Below are 11791 nucleotides of genomic sequence, written 5' to 3'. Positions count from 1 at the left end.
GTAGCAGGAGAGATACTACCTGGGGGTCATGGTTTGAAGCCAGGATTATCGTTTCGTCAGCATATGTACCCAGTGATGTATTAGGAGAGGTCGGAGTGTCGTGGACGAATATAGAGTATAAAAAGGGAGCTATGTCGCTTCCTTAAGGGACTCCAGCTAGTATTTGGAAGTTTGACGAGTAGCTGTTGTTAACGCAGAAGGTGCGATTTTCGAGGTATGATTTTAGGAGAAGGTAGTAGGGGACAGGGAGGAATTTTTTGAGTTTTAAGAGAAGTCCTTCATGCTACATCTTGTCGAAGGCCTGAGCCACGTCAAGGAGTACAGCCGCAAAGTAAAGTTTTGATTCCATGCTGGTAGAGATTAAGTCGACAGTGCGGTGGAGTTGGTGGATGGTGGAGTGCTTCGACCTGAATCCAAATTGATGGTTTGGGATGATGTTGAATTTGTCCGATAGTGGAAGTAGCCTTTTGAGGAGTATTTTTTCAAAAATTTTTACGAATGTGGGGAGGAGAGAGATTGGTTTATAGGAAGACGGGATATCAGGAGGTTTGTCCAGTTTTGGAATTAGGAATATATTTGAATGTTTCCAGGCAATAGGAAAATAGGATAAACGAAACATAGAGTTGAAAATTAGTGCTAAGAGAATGATAGATTTTTCAGGGAGGTGTTTAACAACTAAGTTGCTTATTAGGTCGTGCCCAGGGGCTTTTTTGGTTGGGAGTTTATGGATGATATATTGAATTTCACCCGGGCTAGTATATTTAGCAGGGAGGGCCATGGGGAGAAGGGATTCAAGAAATCTAGTAATATTTAGAATATGAATTTTATTTGGGATGATGTTATGTGGTTTGAAAACGTTAGCTAAGTGTTCGGCGAAAATGCTAGCTTTATCGGAGTCAGAGGAGGCCCATGAATTATTTGGCATACGGGGTGGGGGGGGGGGGGACGGTAGCTTGTGATGGATTAATTTTTTTGTGGCCTTCCATAAAGATAAGTCTTTAGTTGTGAGGTTTTGGATGTAGTTTTGATAACTTTTGTTTTTGAGTTTAAGAATAGCTTTGTTTAGTTTATTTTTCAGATAATTAAAAGTTGCTTTGTCCGATGGGTATTTAGATCTATGCCATTGGGTTCTGGCTCTGCGTTTATCGGCGAGTAAGAGCATGATATGGGCAGGAATATTAGTATTATTCCGGGGTGGAGGATGATTACTCGAGGCAGCGGAGGCAGAATTTTGAATAGTGCAAGTTAAGGAAAGGATAGCGCTGTCGATTTCAGAGGTAGTTTTCAGGGAGGGTTTAAGGTTTATGTTGACGGATACTAATTTTCTGAATTTAGGCCAGTTTACTCTGCCAGAAGTAAGGGAAGGTTTAATTTGTTTAGTAGCCCAGGCACCCACCTCAAGATAAATTGGGGTGTAGTCAGAGGAGAGATCATTTAAGTTTGATATGGTTGAGTGGATGTGATTTGGAATTTTGGAAACGAATATATCAAGGATATCAGGAAGTCTGTTACAGTGAGAAGGCCAGTAAGTAGGAGAAGGGGGGGAGATTACTGAGTTGTTCATAGTGTCTAAGACAGATTTAAGTTCATGGCCTCTGGTATTAGCGGAGCGATTTCCCCAGTAGGGGTGTTTTGAATTGAAATCACCTCCAAGTATGAATTTTTGACCTAAGGTGGAAAAAAAGGTTTGAAATTCGACATACGAAATTTTGGGTCCAGGGGAACAGTAGATTGCAGAAACGGCAATGGGGGTAGAGTTGTCAAAGTTGACTTGGATTGTAGTGGCTTGTAAGTAGGGTTCAGAGTGTGGGGCTAATTGATGATAGGATAAATTGTTTTTAATGTAGATAGCAGTACCAGTGTGAGCAGTACCGTCCGGATGTCAAGTATGATAAACTTGATATTCAAATATTTTTGAGTGATATGTGGGGGTAAAGTGCGTTTCGGAGATAAGGGTGATGTCGATATTTTTAGCTTCGAGAAAGCATTGGAAATCGTGCTTATGTTTGGAAAGACCATTGGCGTTCCAGGAGATTATGGACAGGGGAGAGTTTAGATTAGAATTCAGAGTCATTGGTAACAACTAATTTATTGATGAGAGAGGAGAGGAGGGTTATTAGAGGTGTGATGAGTGATTGGAGCTCATGAATGAATGATATCAGTTAATTTGAGAGAGGGTTTTTGGGAGGGGAGTCGTTAATAAGAGATTGGGTTTTACCTTTTGTTGCGTTGGCGAAGGAGTTCTGTCGGGTGGCCGAACTGGTTTGTACAAGGTTAGGGTTGGTCTGCCGAGAGATGTCCGAACTGGTGAGGTTTACATGGCTGGTGATAGATGGGTTGCTTGAGTGTTGATAGTAGTTGGTTTGGGTGTGGTTCTTGAGTTTGGAGTTTCTTGATCGCAACAGAGTTTTGTGTTTGATGCATCCCTTATAGTTTGCAGGGTGTGCTTCCCCACAGAGAGCGCAGGATGCCGGGGTGTCCTTTGATTTTTCACAGAGTTCAGAGAGGTGACTATGGCCGCAGCGGACACAACGAGGATCGCAATTACAATAAGTTTTGGTGTGGCCGTAGTCCTGGCATCTATGGCACTGGGGAAGGTCCTTCCGGGAGTGAGGCTCTTCGACTTTAATTTTGGTGTAACAAAGTGAGGTAAGGTTGAAGATATTTGGGTTTTCAGGAGCCGGGTCTAAATTGACGAAAAAAAGCGGGAGAGGAGATTTAGATAGCATTGCTTGGATATTAGAGATGTTTCTTGCAACGAAGCCCTTAGAAGTTAGTTCATCCTTAATGGAATTTGTGTCCGTCGTCGGGTGAAGATTTCTTATTACAATCCGATAGGGCTTATCAGTTTTGACTTTGTAAGTAATATACTCGAATTTATTTTCGTTTAGCAGGTGTATAATAAGGCGATAGAATTCGATTTTGGTTGTAGTGAGTTTTAGGTGTTTGGTAGACGATTTGCATTCGAAACCGTTTTCACCCGTGATCGATAGTAAGGATTTGCAAAAATCGTTAAAATCGACTGGTGTAGTAATGAAGATGGGTGGCGTAGTTGTAGGAGAAAGTTCATTTGTTTGTTCTGCCGTATCCTTGGAGTCGGGGGTAACCACTTCACTGAGTGCTTCATAGCGATTTGGCGTGGAGAATTTGGAGGTGTTAGTTTTAGAGATTTTTAGCTCTTTAGATTTAGGAGAAGACCTGGCAAAACGAGACGTTTGGATTTATTAGTAGACCATGATTGGTTATCGGAATCATCGGAGAGATTACGTACGTCGCTGTTTAAGTTAGTATTGATAATTAATTTCTTATTTACGTTTTTATCGGTCGGCTTGGGAGGCCGATTAGAGTTATTTTGACTCGTGGCATTAGCATGAGCGGAATTATTATTTTTACCTGACGACCTTGAATCGAGCATCGTCGACTTGAGATAGCGAGCAACGGTAGGCAATTAGACCGATAAGCCGGTCGGCCGGTAACACGCACGGGACGGGCGGGCAGACGCCGCCCAAGTAAGCAATTAAATATGTTACCTATTTTCGATTTTTGGGACAACCACGGGTCCGATCAAAGAAAGGTAGACGTTAAGTTTGAGGTTGAGATAATACGAATGTTTAGACACTTCAACGAATAAATTCGGTGGTGATTGACTCGCACAGCTAATACTATAAGCGGAACGACGAAATAACGATGTTACGCTGACGGCGTACATGACGTGACTGAATATCTTTCTACAACTGAAACATATGATTGGGGCACCAGTAAATGTATTCATCCACATATGACGAAGGCTACTATGGTCTAGGTCAGGAGTACGAGAAGTGGTTTTTCTTGAATACAATTGTACTGGAATACGACTACGTCATCATTGAATTTTTCCAATATCGGACGCATGTAAGTAGCAACTATATTACAATTAATACCGTCTGAATACGAGTATATACAGTACAGTACAGTCAGTCGTACAGTAACGACATGCGTTTCATTCCTGTCTCTTATCTGTTATTTAATTATTTTGATATTTACGAGTTTTATTAGTTTATATAACATTACACGTTTCATAACCGTCTATTCGCCTATCATAATCTTAATCGTATCTCTCCACCATTATCAGTACCAATATATCACAAATTAATAATTATGAACAACTCACAGAAACCCAAAGCAGATACGCCAGCAAAGAAGCAACAAAACAGTTCCAGTAATAAAATAATTACTTTGGATAATATTTGGTCTTTATTATCAGATATTAACAACAAAGTAAATACGTACGACTCAGGTATTAAAGATATAAATATTAAACAAACTAACCTTGAATCATTATTTATCGATCTTAAAAAATCTATAGGTAAATTGTCGGCTGATTTATCTACAGTTAAAAAAGATAATGCAATCATGTCTTCAGAAATCCAAACATTATGTGAAAGGTTTACTAAATTAGAAAACTTAAATGCATCTACTCAACTACCTGATTTCGATATTATTAAAGAATCTCGTGATAGATTACTGAAAGAAAAAAAACCTCATAATATTTAATGTGGCCGACTCTATATCTGAAAATTCTTCTGGAGCTACTAACTTAGTTAATGAAATCCTTCAGGAATTATCTAGTCCAATTTTAGTATCTAATGCTAAACGGTTAGGTAAACTTGAAAACCGACCACGTCCTATCTTAGTACAATTCAACTCGCCCGCAGAGGTTCACTCTATTTTGCGTATCAAATCAAAAATTCGTAACAGCGCTCGTTGGAAAAATGTTTCGATTAGTATGGATATGACTGAAATCCAAAGGAACCACATGAAGCTTCTCCGTTCTCAACTTAAGGCCAAACGAGATTCAGGTGATTCAAGCTGGCTCATAAAATATGTCGCTGGAGTTCCTAAATTAGTTCAAAAAAACTAACTTGTCACCCTAAGGTTAATAATTTGTATAATACTAATGTAAATTCTGTAAATAATCGTTATAATTCTAATAATTTAAATTATAATAATGTTAATATTTTTTCCGGTATGTATCAAAATGTAAGAGGCCTTCGGACTAAACTTAATTTACTTCGTGTAAATGTTCCTTGTTTAAATTATGACTTTTTTGCTTTGACTGAAACATGGTTATGCAATTCTATCCATGACAATGAACTTTGCTTTAATAATTACAACGTTTTCCGATCAGATCGTAATTCCCTTACAAATAAGTGTAAAAGAGGAGGGGGTGTTGCCTTGTGTATAAAAAATAAATTTCCTGCTTTACAGATAATACCTCCTATCACCTGTATTGAACATCTAATAGTAGATATTAAACTAAATCGTAATGATAAAATTATTCTGGTAGTTTGCTATATTCCCCCATCAAGTCCTTTATCTAGTTATGTAAGTTTAATAAGTTCATTAGAATGGCTACTAATTACACGATCTATTAATCAAAAAATCTTAATAATGGGTGATTTTAATTTACCTGCATCCTCTTTCACATCTGATCAGAATAGTTTGCACGTTAACGGTGTTACTTCTGTATTCTCGGATGCACTTTACGATTTCTTTTCTGAGAATGGTTTTTTACAATATAATGAAATAAAAAATCACAAACAATCTCAGTTAGATTTAATTTTTTCCAATGTTATTAATACCTTTGTATCTCCATGCTCTGAAGAATTAGTTCCTGTAGATGTTTATCACCCTGTTCTTTCTATTAGTTTTGAATATGCCACTTCAAATCAAAAATCAATTGGTTCTAATTATAAGTATAATTTTAAAAAGGCAAATTTTAAGTTAATCAATCAGGTCTTATCAAACTGTGACTGGTCAAAATTATACAATTCAAATTGCGTAAATTTTGCCACAAACGAGTTTTATCGCATTTTATCTAATGTTATGAATACATATGTACCTAAATATTTTAGTCATACACGGATATTTCCCAACTGGTTTTCAATTAACCTACGTAGTTTGTTAAGAAAAAAAATAGTCGCCCACAAAAAGTATAAAGTCTCTAAATTGCCTTCTGACTACGTAATATTTTCTAACATTCGTAAATAATGTAAAATATTAACTAAAAAATGTTACTTTGATCATCTAACTCTTACCCAATATTCACTTATCAGTAATCCCAAATACTTTTGGAACTACATTAATAAATCTAGGAAAAATAATGTTATCCCTGCTTCTGTACACCATTTCGATAAAACTTCTAATAATCCAACTGAAGTTGCAAACTTATTTAGTGATTGGTTTTCGTCCGTTTATGTTAAGCCTATTACTTTTGATGATAAAGTGCTAGATAATATCTATGACTGCGTTGATTGTAACAGGATAGATATCTCAATTATTGAAGTTTTTGATGCCATAGCCTCGTTAAATATCACTTATTCGTCAGGTCCTGATTTTATCCCTTCAATCTTATTAAAAAATTGTCGTTGGGCATTAACTAAACCTATCCATCACTTGTATAATCTTTCTCTAAACTCAGGTACATTTCCAAAGACCTGGAAAGTCAATTACGTCACTCCAGTCTGGAAGTCTGGTGATAGAACTTCTGTCACTAACTACAGACCAATATCTAAATTAAATATTATACCAAAACTTTTTGAAAAAATTCTTGAACCTAAATAATATGATTTATTCTTACACGTTTTTGTAAATGAACAACATGGCTTCCGTCGTGCTAAATCTACATCGACTAATACATTAGTATTTTTTTCCTACTTGGCCGAAACAGTGGCTTCAGGAGGACAGGTTGATGCTATCTACACCGACCTTCATAAAGCCTTTGATAAAGTTGACCATGGTCTTCTTTTAGCTAAACTGCATAAATTAGGCTTAAGAAATCCAATGTTGTCATGATTTTCTTCTTATTTAAGTGAACGCTCTCAGTTAGTAAAAGTTGGTAATTCTGTTTCTAACATTATTAACGTTATGTCTGGTGTTCCACAAGGTGGTCATTTATCCCCATTGCTATTTCTATTATTTATAAACGACCTAAATAAATGCTTCAATACATGTAAATTTCTACTATTTGCCGATGATATGAAAATGTACATGCCTATTCGTTCTACCGAAGATACCATTTCCCTACAGCACGACTTAGATCAATTTTCATTATGGTGCTCATTAAATGGTATGTTTCTTAATACATCTAAATGTGTTCATATTTCATTCAACCGCTCTAAATTCCATATAAATTCAATTTATCATATAAATGGTGCCCCCCTTCATTCTGTTAATCAGGTACAAGATCTAGGTATTATCCTGACAGCTGATTTGTCCTTTAACGCACACATAGATAAAATTTATGGAAAGAGTCTCCGTATGTTAGGGTTTATCAAACGTACATGCTATGATTTTAATAACCCTTTATGTTTGAAAGTATTATATTGTTCACTAGTAAGATCATCACTTGAATTCGGCTCAATATTATGGAATCCAAACCAATTACAATTTATAAATAAATTAGAAAAAGTCCAGAGAAATTTCCTCCGTTTTTATGTATATAAAACAAATTTATTTAACCATAATACGAATGAGATTGCAAAATTTGCAGGCTTAAAGTCACTAAAAACTAGACGGTTAGTTTTTGATGCTACTTTTTTATATAAAATCTTAAATGGTGAAATTGTCTGTCCTGAACTATTACAAAAAATTGGTCTCAAAGTACCCTCTTTCAATTCTAGACATAATCCTCCTTTTGCTATACCATAGTCAAAAATAAATTATCTCTCTAATAGTCCGATGTATCGTCTACCAACGTTATGTAATCAAATAAAAAATTTCGATTTTTTTTTTGATTCTTGCACCACATTAAAAACTTGTATTTATAATTCAAATAATTAATGTTACATTTTCATTTAATAATTATTACTTAATAAGTTCTTACAATTACTGTATTCCTACCCCATGGGGTGTTTGTTATTTATTGATTTTATAACAATAAATAAATTATTATTATTATTATATTATTATATTTAGTTGCGGAGTTAACGGCATTGGCGATTACAAACGTAGGTGCAGTATTTTATACATCGATCTTTAAGCGATTGTTTTCGTAGCCTATAGCTTACTGACGACAATCGGACGCGATAGGAAATCGCAGTAAAGGTAGTCTTGGCAGCAAATAAAAGAAGAAAAAAATCTTAATTTAGAACACTTCATCGACCTACGAGTACATTTCTCGCATACGAATGTGAAAGCTGACGAAACTCTCGTATACGATGAATTCATTCCAAAAAAATGTGTACATATAAGTCCATGATGGATAAATTTCAATACCGAAAAAAATTTACAGTGCAGTTTATAATTAGTAAATTAAATAAGAATACTTATTTTGAATTTGGAGAAATAATTCGGCAGTTAGCACTTGTCTACGATAAATATACACAAATTATTTTGTATAATGCCTTTTTTTATTTCTTACCTAGTAAAATATATGATATAATCTTATATGTTATTATGTAAGTCATAAATTTATAACTATTATTTCAAGTAAGATTTCGAGTAAATTTGTAAAAAATTATAATATTTTCAGTTTATATTTTTTTTATAGTGGGTCACTTTTCACAACTGGATTCTCTTCGTGTTTGACTATTCCTGTATCATAGAATTAATTAAACGAATGAAATATGAAAAATGTGATTAAAAAAATATATATATAAATGAATATTAATTCATAGTACCTATCTAATAATTTTGAATTCAATGCGGATATATTTATTTGGTCTTTTATCTCTTTAACTCGGTAGATCAATGGATGATAATACAGTTATCACATTACACAGTGTATTTGATTCAGTATTATTACTGTGGGCGGAGCGGCGTGTATGGTTGGTGTGAACCATTCACCACAAATAACTCACAGAAGGGTAGTCGTAATAAAGGTACACGAAGGCGGTGTTATATATGAAAATGTTAAACATAATAAACAACAAATTCAATGAAGTAATAATAAATAATTTGTTCGACGGAACGGGTATACAAAAAAAAAAAAACAAAATGGCATAATGGACGGCGATTAGGTTATACAAACATTACAAACATAAAAGACATAGGATTCGGTCGACGGATCGGTGGTGAGAGCGAGCAAAGCTCGATCGAGCGATCATCGTAACCGCCGAAGCTCACAAAACAGGTTTAACAATATTTACATTGACAGGGAACATATATAAAATGATTCAATAAGAATATAATACACACAACGGGGTGACAGTTGGTAACGTTTGATAATGGGACTACGCGCCATATTCCCACATAACTATTGATTATATTGTATTATGGAATAAAGAAGTAGTTTTATTATTTAATTATAATCGTCTTAAATGTTATTATATAAAATGATATGTTAAAATTATTTTAGGGATAAAATTCGTTTCCGTCCCAATGCTCAAATAAGCAATTAGAACAGATAGTTCCAAGTGAATATAGTTGTATAATGGGTGCTATTAAATTATTGACAGATAAACAAATTAATATATAAGTGAGTCATAGGCAATGACGAATTACATAAGAAGGATCAATATCGTGCCGACTGATTCGGGGGCCTCAGCGAGACGAGGGGTCTAAATAGAATGGGTAGCCTTGAAAAGGGCTGCTTTACGATCAGACCACGTCGGTAGGTCGGTTGGATTTATGATGGGAATAGAGGAATACATGATCACCTAAGGAGAGCGTAAAAAAAAATAAAACCGCGTGTAAAGCTGTTGGTAATTAGTACAGCACCCACAACAATATTATGAACCGCAGGCCAAATCGTATTGTGGTTGGTTGATTCTGGATCAATCAAACCGTGGTTTGCCGATTCCTCGTCAATTTTTGTCGTCGTCGATAACCGCCGCCGCTAGTATTCGATACCGATTTTCACCACCGATGGTCGTAGTCGATTGTTGCCGTCGCTAGTACTTTATCCTTTTTGGAATTCATTCACACATGGGTGACTGGTGATTCGCCTTTTTGTATTCATCACCTCCCTGTTTGTCAGTTCTCGGTGCGGTACGCTGTGTTTAATTTGCCGTATTGTGTGACTTATAAAGTGTAGATTTTTTGGTGACCATTAAAAAGGCCTTTTTATGTATGGTAGGTACGTCATTCTAGTAGAGTATATTTGCCGATCCTGGGACAAAGGAAATCCATTGTTCTCTTTGCTGGTCCTTGCTGGTCCTTGCTGGTCCCCCCGCTGCCACCGCCACTCACTGGTCCTTGCTGGTCCTCCGCCGCCGCTGACTGGTTCCCCTCCCCCTGTTACCCGATCAGCGTTAACGTATACAGTAGATAGCTGGTAGATAGCTGGTCCTCCCGCCCCCCTCCCCTTCACTACCTACTACGACGTATAAAACAGATACCTGGTCCTCCTCTCACTGTTACCCGATCAGCGTTAACGTATACAGTAGATAACTGGTAGATAGCTGGTCCTTGCTGGTCCTCCCAGTAATAAATGTAACGAATATAGTAAAATGATAAGATATATTTAAAAAAAAAATATTATCAGGATATGATGTGTTGATAACAAATAATTTTAGCGGGTAATGAGAAGTTTAAACATATTATACACATGTTAAGATTTATTTGTCCTAGAAATCTAACGTAATAATTTCGAATAAATGATGATGTTGATAAAAAGATGAATAGTCTATACGTAGTCATAACATTATGATGTTATCTAGATGAATGGTAAGTTACAACCCTGATGTAAACAAAATTATTATACGTAGTCATGACATTATGATGTTGTCTAGACGAATGGTAAGTTAAGTTACAACCCTGATGTAAACAAAATTGTTATACGTAGTCATAACATCGTCCTAAGATTTACAATAAAAATAATGCACATGATACATGCCAGTTGAGACCTGTTCGATAACCCCCACCCTTACAGTAATAAAATTAAATCATTAACACTCGGAAAAGAGTTATCTAGAATTAGTCACTCTCCGTTCACCATAACTAGTACACGTCTTTTTTTTTTTCATTTTTCACCAAGTGTCTTAATACTATATAATGGTCGGTTCAATCGTCGACAACGCAGCTACATTCACGAAAACATATACATATGTTCCACCAACGTCATCTGCAGAACTTATAGATGGAACTCAATACGATTTAGACTTTAATGCCCGAAATTTTATTACAATAGGACTAGATGTGACAGACGACTTTAACATAACAGTTCAAATGACATCTTCACGGTATGTAAAACTTACGCCCGAGTTTTTAAAACATATGTTTTCATTGATGAGCTACATATTTTCAAACATACTCGGTGCAAGATATAAGAAAATAATTTTTCTGGACACCGAAAAATATAAGTTATCGACGATGAGGTATCGTGATGAAAATGTTTTGGTTATTGAATCAAATATGACGAAAGGGTGTCGTGTATTACTGAATCGATTGGATCTTTTAACTCTTCAGAATCTCGAGACAAGCATATTTGAAACGATAGAGTCGAAAAAAAATATACTCTACCTATAGTGATTCAACAGTTTAATAAAATGACAAAATGTATGAAAAAGATATTCAATCAACCCATTACCGTAGAAGATATGACTATTAAAATAAGAAATATTGGAGACGAGTTAATCAAATGCGATATTGCTGATGAAGAACTTAGTTTTATAAGTCAGTTAGAAGTACTGGCAAGCAAGCAAGTAGATAGCAGACAATATCCTTGATAAACTGGAAAATGATTTGGTAAGTCAATAAAAAAAAAAAAATAATTCTTCTTGCAATTATATATTATTTTTATAATTATTATACATATTCTTTTTTTAGGCATACGCTGATCAAGATACAGGAGTTTCCATGCTATTTTTTT

The sequence above is a fragment of the Sipha flava genome, unplaced genomic scaffold, assembly GCF_003268045.1.
Source record: "Sipha flava isolate LNK unplaced genomic scaffold, YSA_version1 36_pilon_pilon, whole genome shotgun sequence".
Lineage (NCBI taxonomy): Eukaryota > Metazoa > Arthropoda > Insecta > Hemiptera > Aphididae > Sipha > Sipha flava.
The sequence above is the reverse complement of the archived record's forward strand: the minus strand, read 5'-3'. Positions refer to the sequence as shown.